This window comes from Lissotriton helveticus, chromosome 4_1 (assembly GCF_964261635.1).
Source record: "Lissotriton helveticus chromosome 4_1, aLisHel1.1, whole genome shotgun sequence".
Lineage (NCBI taxonomy): Eukaryota > Metazoa > Chordata > Amphibia > Caudata > Salamandridae > Lissotriton > Lissotriton helveticus.
In genome coordinates, this window is record NC_136063.1 from 743,170,980 (window position 1) to 743,189,247 (window position 18,268).

The following is an 18,268-nucleotide window of genomic DNA, read 5'->3' on the forward strand; positions in this document are numbered from 1 at the left end:
CATAAAAAAGAAATTAATAAGTACCTCAAAACGCCCTACTTTAAAGTGATAGTGTAAAGACTTGAAAAACAACTGAGTCCACAGGATCCTGTCATTGAAACGGTTGACCACGAAGACAAACAGACGAAAAAATCTGCAAGCAATTTAACAATGTGACATCACCAGAATCCATGAGGTTTTCACCATGACGTTCCAGAACACCTTTTAATTTCTGAAAAACTTTATAGCAGCACGTAGAAAGCATTGTGATTGGCAGTAAGCAGCCACAACAAAGTAGAACGCGTAAAGGACCAAAACTTGAAAGTGCCTCCAAACACAAGATGGTGGCACGTTTACAGATGTCCAGTCGTATCGCTCGTGGCACGTTGGTGCACTAAAAGGTCCAAAGGCACAGCAGAACCAGCCAAGAACAACACAGCGGAAAGTTCCTAACTCATGAAGGAAGGACTTCACCAAAGAAACAGCGTGCAAACCCCAAGATGAAGTTAAGAGTGCTTGCGCGTTGCAGATTAAAATGGTGTGTTGCGGTTTAACTCACAATACTGCCACAGACATGGAAATGTTTATAGAAGTGAAGAAAGATCCATGTGCATTGGTGAAGACAAGACATTTCAAGTTTCTTTTTTTTAATGGAACTCAGCATTTGTCTCACCTGAAAGAACCCACAAATTGCAGGGAGGGATACCAAGCCGCCGAAAGTTGTCTCATTTGCTTGAAAACTCCATGCGTCTCCTCCACAATTAAAACATAAGTCCTTTAAAATCTCATTGTGTGCAGTGTTCAAATTAGAAGAGTTGACATGTAGAATGAAATGGCTAGATTTCCTTGAATGTGTAGTTCTTGTATATGTGTTCAGATGAAAGAGAGCACAGCACACTTGGGCAGGGGCTGTCCGATGTAATGGACACTGGTGGGGCTGAAAGGCGTTATGTTCCAGTTTGCTTAGTTTCCTTTGTGACTTCTTAGGTTTCTGTGTGGCCTCTTGTAACCAAGACTTGTTGCATACTTTTCCATGTGTTATTTTGATCTTGTACATCTTGACACATCTCCCCAACATGTTGACGAACTGTTGATGTCATCTTAACGTAGCTTCAGACCAACTTCAAAGAGTGAGAAAGTCTTCAACTCGTTGTCGAAAGACACCTCTTTCAGGGTGCCTATGCATAGGTGTTAGTCCTTTTGCATTAGTTAACAATCCCTACTCTTGTGGGTTCTTATCCATATACATTTAAAAACATTATCTAGCCTTTTCGTCTTAAGGGAGATCAGTGGTTTCTGCCCCATATTCTCCCACTTGAGTTGTATGGGTTTTAGTCCCCTTATTACACTGCACGTTGACTTCTACATGAGGTTGTCCTTTACAAGGGCTACAGTTTTATGGGTTTTAGTCCCATTCGTTATAGTTTTGACCCTTTTTCCTCGTGGTAGGGGTTGGTTTTGGGTTTTAGTCCTCCCATTCTCATTTACGTTGCATACGTCTTTACCCTTACATAGGGTGTGTTTCAAGGGATTCAGTCCCAATTGTGTTATTTGTTCAACGTTATTCTTTCTTTATATTACATTGCCAATTTTTGCAGAGTAAAGTGATGTTGTGTTAATTTTAAATGACTTTGTCAATATGGTAATGCGGTTTGGATGAAGGATCTTACTTTCCTCTCATCTTCCTTGTTTATTTTGTTTGGTTTTCCTCGTGATGTCTTTTATCCTTGTCATCTCTGGATTCTGGACTTTATTTTTGTTGTCATGCTTTTGTACAGAATCTTTTTCTTATTGTAGTGTTTTTTGGTTTTCCTTTCCTCTTTAGGTTACTACTCCTTCACCACTTTGTTCTCCAGTGTGTTGTTATTTTGTGCTATGCTTTGCCTCCTCGCATGCTTGCATGGCCAGCTGGTTTGTCTGGGAGGTATTAATTTGTGCTTTCACGTTTATCCTTTTTTCGTTGTTTTCTTTTGCTGTGTCTTTAAATCATTTTTACTGTTTTAGTTATAGAAGGGAGGATGGGTTGCGTTTATCTGTTTATTGATCTGTCGCTTCCGCTTTTTCTACTCCCATCTATCTTTCTGTTCCCTTCTCGGTGTTTACTTGTTTGCATTGTTTATGCTGTTTCTGTATTCCTCTTATTCTTTCCTCATTTTTTGTTCTCCATTTTCAGTTTTCCATCTTCATTGCTTCAGTTTACCATTTTAATTGTTTTTGTTATATAAGAAAGGGGGATATGTAGTATCCTGTCCATGGTAATGTTGTGCCATTTTAAGCTCCTGGTTAGCCAGTGTGACGAGAAGTTACAGTTGAGATTGGGCTGAACAGCATGCTGGCTGCTTCTGGTGGGGCTGATCTACATATCCTGAAACTTACTATAATAAAACATCTTGAACCACATCTTGCCTGCTTGGGCCTTGTTACTACATTAATACACTCCTAGTGAATTCAGGAAAAAGCCAACTATAATTAATACAGGTACTAATATGGCTTTGTGGAAACCTCATCCTGCTGATGCAATCCATTTGCCTCTTACAGGATTTCCCTTTGTGAAGCTTTTTACTATACCAGGGTTATATGATGGTTCCAAGTCAAGTTTGATGTCTAAAATGTTATTTGTGTATTGTTTGATTTTCTTACTCTTATCAGGTATGTATGTGCAACAATGTTCTAACTTTAAAAATCAGAATGTCTAAAGCGTTTGTATTTTGTAAAACCATTGAACTAAAGGCCACTAATTCTGTATTTGTAACTAACAAATCTCTATATGTACTGGGTGCAAGCTTGTCCACTACTGTTGACAGCTTATCGTCTCATCTTTCAGTATCACTCCCACAGCTGGAATAAAGCACCAAAAAGGGTTCACACCAATTGTGTTTTTTTATTTATACTTCTAGTAGGTGTGTGTATAAGTGTCATTGTTAAATCATTTAAACTATGGGCATGATACAGCTTAGGAAACAATAAGCCAATTTAGTAAATACACTCCCAGTCAGCCTGTAATTTGAAATATGCATCCCGACCACAAACAAAATTAACTCTGGGAATTGATGGATCGCCAACCTATAAAATCTGCCATGTCTTTTAAAAACATATATTGTCCCTTTTTGTCTTTTGCACAGTCTCAACCTTGGATAAGTCATTTTCTTTCTAAAGTCATCTTCTTCCTTTTTCCATGCATCCTTCAAAACATCTTCACTCTGATTTTTACTAGGTGCAATGTGGGCCCTTCTTTCTTCTACCACCATCATACATGTCTTCTCTAATGGTCTCATTAAGCAAGTTACATTAGTTTCATAGGCCTCAATAGTGTAAATAGGGAGATAAGGTCTAAGATAATGACAAGCAGTGTCTCTTTTGCTTATGGGTGTGAGTTAATTATTTTCTATAAAGGCTTTTTCGAAAGGATCATGTCAGTATTAGAGTAATATGATTACAATTGCTGTTGCCCGTAAACTAAATCAAGCAATATGCTAAATGAAATTTCATATGGGAAAGGAATGTGATGGTATGTCACCTCTTCCTCAGCTGAGGAAGGCATGTTGGCACACACATAACATTCCTTAGCATTCATAGAATGTGTATACTCTTGGACTAATCTAGAATAAACATTAATTTTGATTTCCTTTCATGAAATCTACAAATTAGAATTTCAACTCATCCATATCTGGTGCATATGTCCTATTAGTAAATGAAAATTTTAAATTTTCTTTCTCAGGTGTGAAATGTATATCTAATAATAATGCTATGTCTATTAATACTACTAGTAATAATTTAATCCCTATAACAAAACTGCCTCTAGCTCTGGCTAGAATACACATGTTTACCTGAAATCAGATCTCTTAAAAACATTGAGCATAGTAGCTTTGTTTTATTGCACAAACAGTCTATATATTTTTCTTCTTTTTCTTTGGAATTCAGTTAGTTTTTTAAGGCTTTATTTACAACAATCTACATATAGTTTTCCTTAATCCTACTCTGTGTTCTTCTAAAATGTTATCCCTACTCTTCTACTGCTACCTTGGGCCTGGGTAATCTTCTTAATTCTTCTTGACAACCATCAATCTATTTTTCAGTGTATTTGTACTGTTCATTCAATGAGTTTGTCGCCAATTGTTTTTTAATTCTCAAAATGCTTTCCAAACTTAAAAGTCAACTGTTTCAAGAGGGCTCAGGCAATTCTCTGCTTTAGTCAAGCAAATGTGATATTGGAACATTGAACACTTGTCTCAGATAGTACGTCCCTTCAGTTGCAGAATACCTTTAGCTAGGTGCTCTTAATAATAATCATCTATTTGGTTCTTGATCACTTTCTGTGTCACTCCGTTTCTTCAGTGATTGTAGATGGTGTTGATCCAATTGACACACTTGAATCTAACTTCTTTCAATTGTAGATTCTTGGACGTTTAAAGTTCTTTCTGGTTTTTATATAGTGCTTGCTCCTTTGCCTGGGCCTTTTTGTTGCTCTGTAAGTACCTCAACTGTCACTTTTCCTGGAGTATTTACGCCTCCTTCTACTCCAAGAGCTCCAATGCCACTCTGTGCGATATTCAGAACTTGGATATCTTCACCTTTCTACAGTTCTTCACCCTTTTTTCCTTGCTGTTTTTCAACTTGCGATATATATGCAATTTGCTCAACTAGCAATATTGCAATCACCAGTGTTCTCGGTTCTGGCTCATAGAACACTATTTCTTCAAATGGATCTCTTGTTGTCTGAGTATGTGAAGCGTGTACCCAGTTTGGCACTCTCATGTTTAACAAACACAGGTTTGTGACTAAAATCACCTGGTATGGGCCTTTCCACATTTGTGCCAGACAGGACTTTCTCACATGCTTCTTAACAAGTACCCAGTCCCCTAAGTTCAAGTCGTGACACTGCTCTTGATGTGGGTTTGCTGTGGTAGCTTCCATCTGTTGAAAAACAGAATGCACCACATCAGCCAATCCTTTGGAGTACTCAAGTACCATGTCATCACTTTTAGTCACAGGTATATTTGCAGGTACAGCAGGCAAACCTGTCTTCCTGTCAGATGTACTTAGAAGGCTCATCAAAGGCAAAGCATCAAGGCCATTTCAGTGAAGTGGATGCACAGACTTTGCCATTTGAGTTGTATGGTTTCCTTCAGCTGCACTACTATCCCAGAAGCTTCTGATTGATAGCTACAATGCAACTTCTGCTCTACTAGTGTTGCACATACCATCTTATGGATGTCATAATTAAAATGAGTTCCTGGATCGTACTGTGGTACCAGTTCTCTCAGCAGCAGTTTAGCTACAGTAAAACCTTAATTTCTCCATGTTGGGTAGGCTTCCTTCCACCAGGAGAAAAAACCCACTAACCAGGACATATCTCAGCCCATCATAAGCAGGCATCTTAATAAAATCTGCATTCTGTTGAAAGGAACACCTGATTTCCCTATGTGACTAAATGTAACTGGTGTAATTTCCCTGTTACACAACTGTGACATAGATCTGCTGCATGCATCCTGAATCGAGCAAGAAACCAATTCTGTCCAAAGGACCTAACCATAGCATTCCTATCTAAATCTATAGGAGCATGGAAATATGTCCTGGGAGATAACAAACTGTCTGGTAACACTTGTCTTCCATCTACCTAAACCCAAATGCCATTTGACTTTTTCCCACATCTTGCTCTGTGCCAACCCTGCAGTTCTGCCTTGTGATATTTTCATTCAAGCTCTTGAGTTCTTCCCATGTGTCAGCTAAAGACATCAACATTGAAAAGACAGCATCTTCCTGAGATTCATCTGTGAATATTCCATGAAATGTGCAGGCCACCATGGCACAGAATTGTGCTACCACATCAGCATATCTATTGCCGAAAGTGACATTGTTGTGTGGCGTTTAGAGCTCCGAGTGAATTTTCCTGATTCATGCCCTTATGTAGGTACAATTCACATTGCCCTTATATAGGCTTTAAAATCAATCCTTTATTTAGGCATAGCCCATGCTACCCAAATACAGGCATGGCTACTTCCACCCATACCAAACGTCACAACGATTTCTTGGAAAATCGGCTTAAGCAGTAAGGGAACTTCCTCTTGCTTGAATATTGATTTGTCCAAGAACTAATGTACTTTGCAAAGAACAACTATTCCCTAGGGGTGCTTTCCTGACGTTCATATGTCTGACTTTACGTCAAACTATGGCATTCCTAAACACCTTCAAGGTACAAATATACCTTCACTTGCTCTAGCAAGACACGGTGGTTTGGAGCAGTTCGACTATCTACTTGCCCAACGCAGCTCGCTACAGCAAGTGCCTTAGGAAGCCGACTCTCCAGCTGATGCACTGATCAAGAGGCTGCCCTTCTCCTGCCGAGAATCCAGCCCCAGTGTTTCCAGGCTCCCCTTGCGGGGTGTTGGGAAATCGAGTCCCGAGACTGAGATACCAGACCTCTTTCATTCTGACTAAGGTCTGGAGCTGATTAGAACCTAGAGAAACCTTTGGTAGATTCTTGGCAAAAACAACTAAACCTATGCTACACAATACTTACTTCTTCCCTCGTACTAGACCTAGGTTAGGTACATTGGGGTGGGCGTATTTTAGAAACACCAGTTGAGTATTTTAGTCTGTATATTTATGTATATATTTTTATATGGCTTAGAAACCATACAATGCTTTTACAGTATTATTTTATAATACTATTCTCGCTGTACGCATTATACTTTGCATTCTGCATAACGATGGTAGCAGTTCACTTCTCTTGTATGAGAAAGAAGACTGTTCAATTAACCTTTTTATTGAAAACGCCCGTATCTCTATTTTTCTACAGCTCTGTTGAAACTAAACATGCACAATTGACTGAATGAAATACTTATCTATTGTTTCTATGACTCTGAGAGATATATATCTTATTCTTGGGAAACAAAGTTGTCATGCTTATGCGGTTGTTAGAAACTAATCCCTTCTTTTGAATTCGAGAAAGTTTCTAGTGACCTCTGAGCTAGCTGGCACTCACAATTAAGTTTAGTATATTCGATAGAGACCTAGTCAACCTCAATCCTACGTCTAATCTGTAGGATATATTATTCCAATGTGCAGAGCCTTTTGGGAATATAGGAACTACACTGGCGCCCAATGTTTGGTAAGGTACTAATTTAACACTAGATACTAAAGTAACTCAGTCGTGCTTTTCTCAGAGACCCCTTTTTCCGTAATTCTCCAATAGACATCTGGAGTGGGTAAAGGGATAAAATATCTGCCATAGCTGAGTAGGACGAAAATCCTATGTATTAGTTTTTGTTTTTTCAATGTTGAAGGATACAGTTTCCAAAATATTGTGCACCTTATCTTTGTTTCCTTGAAAACTTGCTCTGCAACTTTCATTAAACAATGTTGAATAATGGCAACAGCACCGAAACCGGTGGAGCTGCGGCTGATCCATTAATGAAACCGACAAGGATGCGATAAGCATTCCACAAACTTTAAGGAAAACCATCATAATAAAACTCATATGAAATGGCCTATCAGCAAGAGGTGGTAGGGTAGTTTTTGTGATAGAGGCACGTGAATATCATCAGACAGAGGTATTCTATTGATGGATAGTCTTCTCTGAAGCAAATCCAGTAACAAAAGTGTTTCACTTCTACAAAGAAGATTAACCACCAGAGGAATACATTCCTTTTGAGGACATTGAAATTCCACTAGCATACAAAGAGCATGCGCTCTGGTTTAAAGGCGCCCTATAACATATACATCAGATTACCAGGCTGGGTCCACTAAGTAGACCAGGAGCAACATGGCTAGCTTTAGCCAACTACAGACCTGACCCTGACATTGAAGCAATGTCAGACAATGAAATACTTAGTAATATTTAAAGTTTTATTGAATTATATAGTTAAAGCCCTTTATTAAAAACACTCCTACTCCTACTAAAAAGAAGTGGGAGAACACTAACCAACCTTCTAATGAGAAGCGTTCTCAATCCCAAGGTAGGTCTCCTCAAAAGTAGCCCTCTGAAAGGAGGTTTAACCTCAGGAATAGGGATCATTTGAGAAAACCTGATAGATATCAAGATACTGATACACGTTCCTCTCGTACCTTTCAGACTTCCTCACAGAAATCCGAAAGAAGAGGATGGTCAGAACACAAGGAAGAACGCGTGAAGTCCAAAGACAATCAACACGTTCAGAAAAAGAGGAAAACTCAATTCATCAAAAGAAAAATCAGACATGCAGAATATCTTGAGGACACAACTCAAGAACGGGGAATGGGCTCAAACGATGTTGGACAGTGCAGCAGAAGTTACCATAGCTTGCAAGAACTTGAAGGATCATCTGGAGACAGAGGACTTGAATGAGTACATCCAAGTTGAAACTGCAGACACCAGGGTTAGTGTCCCACATAAGTTATATGAAGTAACACTCCGGATGGAGGGGGACATAACTAGAAAAATAAGAGCACTCTTTTGGGAGAAGCTCTCTCAGGGTTATGACATTCTTCTAGCTGAACAAGAATGACCACCTGAATTTGTCAGGGAGTGCCCACATGACGAACACATCATTATGCCAGCTTCTCCAACCATATTCCAATTCATTTAAATACACTTATGCCAGGAAATTGGCAGTAGCCCAGGCTCCAGCATTATATAAAAATCATGTAGGATTGGATGAGGATTCTCCTCAACATAAAATCCAGTTAAAAAATCAACCAACTGCACAAAGGCAGTATCCAGTTAAGCAAGAAGCTAAAAAACAGGTCAGGGAGATATCAGATCAACTTGAATACCAAGGGGTGATTGAAACATGCACCTCATCCATGAACAATCCTTTGTTTCCTGTTTCCAAACCAGACAATACATATTGTCTAGTTTTGTATTACAGACATTTAAACTCTTGTTGCAAAACTTTTGCAGTACAAAATGTATACAGTGCAGCACTAATGAATAACATTGTGCGTAAAAAATTTGAAACCACATTAGTTACTTCTAACAGTTTCTTCTGTCGAACCCTTGCACCAGAAAGTAGGTACTTGACCCCTTTCTCAATTATGGGGACTTGGGGTCACTTCTGTCGTCTCCCACAGGGATTCAAGAATAGTCAAGGGTTATTTTCAGCCAGAGTAACAGAGTTACTACAAACCTATGATGATGAGGCATTATCATATTTCGATGACATCTTTCTAACAGATGATGACTTGGATAGGCACTTGAACAGGGTGAACACCATAATATCGGGCTTCGCCTCTGAAGGGTACAAATTCAATTTTAAGATATCAAGAATTACCCATCTCAACGTCCTCTACCTAGGATATGAGTTATCAAGTGAAGGCAAGAGCCTGGCAGCCAACTTTTTAGAAAAGTGTGTGCTGCTCCAACTTTCAAAAAGGCAGAAAAACTTACAGTCAATTCTAGGTTTCCTAAATTTCGGAAGAACATACATTCTAAATTACGCAGAAAGGGTTAAACCTCTCTACCAACTAATCAAACCTGATTTTAAAACAGATAATTGGACTCAAAAACACACAGAAATTGTGCGTTCAGTCCAAACAGACATGTTAGCAACAAAACATTTGCAAACACACGTAAACGTACGCAACTTAGTGACCTGAATCATTCCAGAAAGATGCGGATTCAAGAAAAAGTACCAATAGCTTACAAATCACATTTGTACACACAAGCAGAAATTAAATTCACTTCAACAGAAAAAATTATGACAGCGGTTCAAACTGTAGTAGCACAAGAAAGAGCCCTCGAACATGGTAAGCACATTATGGTTGTTACACCTGTACCTGCCTTAGAGGCAGTGACGAAAGCGAGCATTCCGAAAGCTAAAGCTTTACATCCAAGATGGATACAATGGGTTAATTCTTTTGCTGCAACAGATGTTGCATACTTTTTTACCCATATTTGAAAACACAAGAATTTCTACAATACGAAGAAGTATGTCCTCTGCCTACTGAGATTCTGCCTTTATAGCAGTAGTCAGTCAGTCAGTCAAAACCACTTTATTCGATTAATTAAAATCATAAAAGTATACTAAACATTAATAAAAACATGTTCAGTCATAATGACAGTAAAACCCCGTTAAAAAAATAAAAATAAATACACAATTTCATTTCCATTCAATCCCAACAATCCATTATTTGAATCCATTATACAGAATGGTTAGCTTCCAGCGTTAAGAGTCCAATCTTGATCTCCTGATTCTTATAGATGCAGCCAGAAAACTGGCGATACAGTACATAATTACGGGGGTTTCCATCATTTGCAGAAATAGCAATGCGGGCTTATACTGCGAAATCTCATCTCTTTCAGCATTGGTTTTACAAACCGATTCCGGGGTTCGGAATACCAGGGGCAAAAAAACAAAAAGTGCGCAGTGTCCTGGACGGACTGATCATCACATTTACATGGAGTAGAAACCCCAAGCCTACACCAACCTTTCACATCCCAAAGAACCATATGTATTTGATTGAAACAGAATTTTGTCAGTAACCATCTATGGAAAAAATTTGTCACCACTGACAAATAAGGAGCCAACTCAGGAGATGTGGTTACCATTACATGTGCCCTCACTGAGGGTTTACCTAGCTCATCCGCTTCACGCTCGGCAACACAGAGCCTAGTGAAGTTAATCTTCACCCATTCTAGATCTGCTTTACACAGGGATTCTGGTCTAGCAAAGATCTCAGGGCGTCCTAGCTTCACAGCCAAGGACTCTACATAGGACAACCACTGAATATCCCTCATGTGATCTAATTTGAGACAATCCTTAATGATCTTATGATTAAGACTAAGGTTCGGATTTAGCCAGAGCTTAATCCATAACAGGATCGGTGCTAGTTTTAACCTGTCTGTGATGTATTCAAGTCCTAGCTCAAGGTGTAGGGAGTAAGTCGCTGTTGACTGAGGTAGGCCCAGCAATGACCGCTAAAATTTGTTTTCCTCCATTTGGATGCGGTCAGGTTTTACAAACCCCCAAATTGCAGCCCCATATCTTGCAATGGAGACTGATTTGGCCTTGTAAATAGCCAGGATCGCCTCTGTGGGTTTCCCCCCTAGTCTTTTAGCGAACCCCAAAACTGCGGAAGCAGAACTTCTCACCGCATTCGCCTTGGATGTTAGCTGTGGTATCCAAGTACCCTTATGATCAAATACTACACCCAAGAAGGTGAAAACCTTTACGCTAGAAATAACCTCACTGCCACAAAAAAAGATGTTATCTTTAGTTTTAGAGCAACCCACTGACATTGTATGGGATTTGCCACTATTTATCACCAAATCTAGACTAGACATAAAAATTCCAAAGGAATCAAGAAGCTTCTGTAGGGCAATCGGGGTCCTGGCTATCAGCACCGCGTCGTCGGCATAGAGGAGCACCGGAATTGGCGTACCCCCCATGCACGGAATATCCTGAGTGACAGCTGTTAGATTAGTCTCCAATGAATTCACGTATAACATGAATAACATGGGGGCCAAAATACAGCCTTGGCGCACCCCTCTGCAGGACCTAAAGCTCGCTGTACATTTCCCCTCTGTTGTCATCCTAATGGAGGCATTTAGATCTTTATGCAGCTCCACCAGGAAATGCACCAATGAGCAGTCAAGGCCCATTTTCAAGAGCATAGTCCACAGCCTTGATCTGTTCACTAGATCAAAGGCTGTGGATAGGTCCATGAAGCCTAGGAATATGGATCCCTTTTTTGCCCTCGTATACTTGGATATTATGAGGTGAAGATTGAGGCATTGGTCCTCCGTGCTCCTCCCCGCTCTAAAACCGTATTGTACATCTGTCAGAATATTATTCCCATTGGCCCAAGATGTTATTCTAGCCAGGACAACCTTCCCTAAGATTTTAATAGAGGAGTCCAACAATGATATAGGCCTATAGCATCTTGGGTCTGCCCTCTGGCCTTTTTTAAACACGGGGATTATAGTAGCTCTGGACCAAGATTTAGGAAATCCCACAGTGACTGAGGCATTAAAAACTTTAGTTAAAATATCAGCCCAGTACAAAGAGTTTGCCTTAAACATATCAGAGGGAACCCCATCAGGGCCCGGGGCCTTTCGACCCGCGGTACCCTCGATTGCTTTAATGACTTCAGCTGTATCAAATCTAACTGGTGCCAAGGGGAGTTCGGACACAGGGACCTCAAAAGATTCCTGCTCCATGTTGCTACCGTATATTTTTTCAAAATGGCTAAGCCGGTCTTCCTCAGGGATATTAAGTTTATGGGCTTTACTACAGTTATTGTCAAACCAGCCCATTACCGGTCTATTTTTATCTCCCTGGACTTTAGCTGTTAAATTCAAGGCCACTGTCCGACAGACACCTTCAAAAGAAGTTAAAACCTCCTCGCCCTTAGAGAGAGGGTTAACACAAATATTTAAATCATCTGCAGCCATTAACGTTATGTTAAGGAAAAAATCATCTGGGACTACCTGTCCCCATTTGATCCTCCTCCCCTGATCTTTCGCTTTAACTGGTAATACAACCTGTGGAGTAGCAGATGAATTTAGGAGTGAAAAACCATTAGCTAACTCCATCCCCAAGGGGTTGTGATCACTCGATGACATGGATAATGCATTATATGAAATCACATATTTAAGAAGGCCTAACGATAGAAAAATGTAATCAATTATCGATTCACAGTCCCTTCCAGTATATGTGGCTACACGTGAACTTTTATCATAAAATTCTGCCTCATACAGATCATTACTAGCTAGTAGGTTTTCAAGAACCTCCCCCTTCTGGGTATGTTCAAAATGCAGGGGGGGAAATACTGTCAGGGGCATCTGAGTCGATTAGGTTACAATTTGAACACAAATGTACATTAAAATCACCCAACAAAATAAAATGACAATAAGTGGATTGCTTTTCCTTATAGACAGTTAAAAAATCTGTTAGCCACACTAAATGCTCATTAGCAGGGTAGCCATGTGGTGCGTTATAACAGTTTGCAAAGAGTATTTTGCTACCATCAACCAAAGTTACCTCTATAACAAGGAAATTATGCGTGGCGCAATCAACCTTTATAATTTTACCCTTTACATTCACCGAGACCAACATCAGAAGACCCCCTCTATTCCTTCCCGCTGGAGAGGGCAAAGCAGGTACGAAAAATGAAGTAAAGCCATCCAACCAAAAATCGCATTCCATATCCCAAGTCTCCTGCAGAGCGACAATGTCATATAGCCTTACAAAATTTAACCAGTTGGGGTCTCCTCTCTTGGACCGTAGGCCGGCAATATTCCAACTTAACAGCCTAACCTTTTCCCCCTTATCAGGGGTACCCATTACCGGTTTATATCCAACGTTAGCAGAAGAAGGTACAGGAGCCATAGGGGCAGGGTCCACTATGGCTTCATCAATCATACCCTCTCCGGCCCCCCGTCAATCGCACAGTTCAAGTCCTGAAAGTGCGTCAAACCTATTATGTTTTGCGATGTGAGGTCCAGATCTAAAGAAATTCTCCCTACCTAGTCCCTGACTTAGACAAGTGGACCGTGGTCCAGACGATATAAAGCGACTCAATCCTAGGCTAGGGGTGGGGGCTCCTGGGAGATGATTGTAAAAATATCCCAATGGACGCACACAAATGCTGTTGTCATCGTTAGTCATCGAAGCTGCCCTTAGCAGGACTGTGGCCACGTGTTGAGGGTATTTAAAATTTACTATCACGCAATCACCGCTACAGGTTTTGCGTGTGGGACCAATCCAATTTGCCCTCCTTGTTGTGATAATTTCTCCTGCATATTTTGCAGGAAAACCACAATTTGAGCTCAACCAGGATACAACTTTATTTTTGAGGGAATGATGTGACTCCTCAGGTGACTCAGCCGAGAGCGAGTTTTGAGGCGGGACATTTGTCAATACAATTACGTAGGGGGCACACTCCGGGGGGAGGTTAATAAAATTGCTTCTCCTACTTTGGGCGGCAATCGGATTGGTAATAGGCCCTGGCTTTGGGTGTACTACTGACCTAACAGGTGGAAGTGGGGGTGGGACAGAAGGACTGGGGGATTCTCGATCAACTCTGGTAGACTGTTGTGAGGCATGCGTTTTTTTAGCCACCTTGGCTACCTCCTTCCCACCACTCTCAAGGGGATCTATTCTAGTTAAGGGGAGTGGGGGGTTAAACTTGTCTATATGGGCTAGCTGTTTCTCTAACAAACCTCCAAGTCTTTTTACCTCTGCGTAACATTATCCAGTTTGCACACTAGAGGTTGGAGAGATTCCGCTAGTTTTGATTCGAATTTGGCTTCCAAGGTACGAATTAACAAGCCAAACTGATCTGGGCTCAGAATTATATTTGTCTCGTTCTTACCCTCCAAAGTCGCAGTTGACTCAGGGGAGGTATGGTTATCTGGCAGATGGGTATCTACCCTTCTTTTATAAGTGTACCTTCCCCCCCTTTTGTTTTGCTGCTTCCTGCAGGTTCTAACAGGTCTAGTGTGTATGTGGCAGGTACCACCTCCTCCTCCGAATCCGAGGGAGTCTTGTCAAGAACTTCTATATCTGGAGCCCGGTGAATCAATGCTTCTACTGTGTTGGCTACCTCGGGTCCGATATCGGTGACAATGTCAGTCTCAGCAAGAACCTCCGGGGGGGAAGGATCCTCCATGAATTGATCCTGATCTAAAAGATTACCTCTACCCAGGGAAGCCCTTCTGTCATTATTGATCTTATTTACCATCTTTACTAAAATGTTTTCAATGGATCCCGCCCCCACAATAACCTTATCCTTCTTTGACCCCGGCATGAGTACAAGTATACTGTAATGAGAGCAAACCTATGCGCAATCTATGTCAATGGACTAAACACCCAATGTTAATGGCGCAGCAGTTATAATTAGTCATTCAGCACTTCCAGTCACTTTACCGGGGAAATGGAGGTCACCGGATAATTTGCACAGGGTCTCTGGCCCTGCCCTGCCTCCTCCTGCCCCTGACGGCCAAAGACGGCCCGCCCTTTGCCCGGGCTTAGCCCCGGGCACTCCCACGGGCGCGACTCACGGGGCGAGAGGGCACGAGATGTTAAGTATCGCCTCCTGGCGCTCTGCACCCGTCACAGGTGCGCCGCCGCCCCGAGGCTTCTGGGGGATGTAGTGCCGTTCCCCTCACAGCTGCCCGATGTCGTAGAAGCAACCCGCAACCGGGTCGAGGTTCAGGGAGTCTCCCGGCGCTCCCTATCTGCCAAAATCACCGCCGTTTCCCTCACGGCTGCCCGATGGCTTGGTGAGTCTTTGCATGCGGCCCCCACAGCGCTCGCTGCCGCGGGATGTTAAGTATCGCCTCCTGGCGCTCTGCACCCGTCACAGGTGCGCCGCCGCCCCCGAGGCTTCTGGGGGATGTAGTGCCGTTCCCCTCACGGCTGCCCGATGGCGTAGAAGCAACCCGCAACCGGGTCGAGGTTCAGGGAGTCTCCCGGCGCTCCCTATCTGCCAAAATCACCGCCGTTTCCCTCACAGCTGCCCGATGGCTTGGTGAGTCTTTGCATGCGGCCCCCACAGCGCTCGCTGCCGCGGGATGTTAAGTATCGCCTCCTGGCGCTCTGCACCCGTCACAGGTGCGCCGCCGCCCCCGAGGCTTCTGGGAGATGTAGTGCCGTTCCCCTCACGGCTGCCCGATGGCGTAGAAGCAACCCGCAACCGGGTCGAGGTTCAGGGAGTCTCCCGGCGCTCCCTATCTGCCAAAATCACCGCTGTTTCCCTCACGGCTGCCCGATGGCTTGGTGAGTCTTTGCATGCGGCCCCCACAGCGCTCGCTGCGGCAGGATGTTAAGTATCGCCTCCTGGCGTTCTGCACCCGTCACAGGTGCGCAGCCGCCCCCGAGGCTTCTGGGGGATGTAGTGCCGTTCCCCTCACGGCTGCCCGATGGCGTAGAACCAACCCGCAACCGGGTCGGAGTTCAGGGAGTCTCCCGGCACTCCCTATCTGCCAAAATCACCGCCGTTTCCCCCACGGCTGTCCGATGGCTTGGTGAGTCTTTGCATGCGGCATAGCAGTATGAATGTATCATTTATACTGACGGATCAGCACAGCCCGGTATTGGGGGTAAACAAGCTTATAGTGCTGCATGCGCGATTTTTAAAGGTCGCTGGGTGATGGTAAATTCCGACCTATGGTCACAAAATCACAATCTCAAGGAGATTGTACAGCTCAGTGAGCTGAACTACAAGCATTCAAGATGGCGCTTGAAAATACAGATCGCAAATTCACCACACTCATAGTGTGCGATTCATATTATTGTATGCAATCTTACAATGAATACTTGCAGAACTGGATTGAAAACGGTTTCAAAGATGCAAAAGGTGGCACAATCAAGCATGAGTTGCTTTGGGAACAAGTAGTTAAGTTACAACAAGAACTATCAAAGGCTCACGTGATACATACACTGAGTCATCAACATGATGGCATTCACGTTACAGGGAATTCATTGGTTGATGAAGCCGCGAAGGCAGCTGTGCAAATGGCTTCCGTAGCTGCAATCACTCATTCAAAAACTGAAAATAGACGGCGAAATAATGCTAGCTGTCAATGCTTCATGCAAAGGCAGCGGTGCAACGTTAACTAATACATTTCCACTCAAATATTCATACATAAGTGATGCAAAATCAATTCCTTTTGCTCGAATTCCTGGACTGGGGGATAGAGTGATTCCAAACAAGAAACGTAGAGTAGCTTTGATACACGAAGCACATTTGGGAGAGGGTCTGAAACATCAGGGGATCTCTAAATCTATACTAGAATTAAAAGAGACGTACTGGTGGCCAGGGATGAATGGTCACATTTACACATTTGCAATTAATTGCCATGACTGCAACCGAGATCGCAACAGAGAACGCCGCCAGATACCTGACTACAGTGTAGCTAGCCCAGTACAGACACCGTTGTTAGACAGCATTAGACCTTCTACACGCAGATGTCCCTATGGACAAATGCGGTCCCACAAATATTAAGACAAGATTCATTTGGATGTGGCCTCAGCGCTCGGCTGACGGTTGAACTGTTATAAAAGATTTGCGAGTCTTTATCAATATGCAGTAGGCACGCTACATTCTGACCAGGGTCCTACGTTTAGCTCTCGAACTTACAAGGAGGCTATGGCCAATATGGGCGCCGCAACGCTGTACTCTAGTCCATTCCATCCTGAGGGAAATTTGGCAGCGGAGAGAAAAAAACGGGACATAAAGCAATCTATAACAGCTAGGGTATAAGGCTCGGGTGATGGGTGGGTCAAACATCTAATAAGTGTCCAACGTAGTCTTAACAATCTGCCAAGAAGTTCTCTAGGGGGTATCACTCCATATGAAATCCTTTTTGGGACTAGAATGATTGTGCCGGAACTCGATTGTCACACTTCAGTGGTAGAACAAAAACCCTTTCATATCAAAGAACTTTTGGCTGTTTTGCAGGACTTAAATGAAATAAGATCCAGACAAGGTAACGCACTCCTGAAGCCAACAACCACTGAAGAAAAACCATTTGTCCCAGCAAGATCTGTCTGGATTCCAAAGATTGGGGATCTAGTCAGAGAAAAGATCGCGGACAAGAAGGAATTTGGGCCTTCTTACAGACAACCAGTACCTGTCCTGGCAATCCACAGATCAAGAACAGTATTACTGCCGCCCCTTGCTGGTAAAAAGGAAAACAGGTTCGTGTCCATCGACCTGGTAAAAAAACATCATGTGGCCGATCATAAGCAGTAGGCCAAGTGGACTCCAAAGATGTAGCAGACGGCCGAATCTGGCTACTATCCAAGAGTTACAAAGTGAGAGACTCATCACCTTTGAAGAATGTGAAGTGCGAAAAGAAGGACTATGCAACAAAGCCATGGAACGTGTACCTCTTGAAACCCAAATGACAGTTTGTCAAGAAACGCCTGTCTACAATGAAATAGCATCTGACTATACAAATGTAACAAGTGATTAATGAGTACCAGCTATTTGAACGAATCCTGATGCAATCCCTACAATTGACAGAACTGCCTCTGGCTATTTCATTAACTTTGATACGTTTTCCGAGGATCCCAGCGAACCTGAAACAACACGAGCTGAAAAAACTTTTAAAGAACAAGCAACAGAACTTTTTCATCAACTGAGAAAGACTTATCTGGTTACACCATGGATTGAACTTTGGATTGTGTACTTTTACTTCTGCTTTGGTTGACTCTTGTATTTTCTTTGGGAATGCTGATACATGAAATATTTGTTAAAAAGGACACAGCAAGAAAGAACATCAACTTACTCCTCAAGCCACACAGGCAAGTAGATAGTCGAACTGCTCGTAACCACTGTGTCTTGCTGGAGCAAGTGAAGG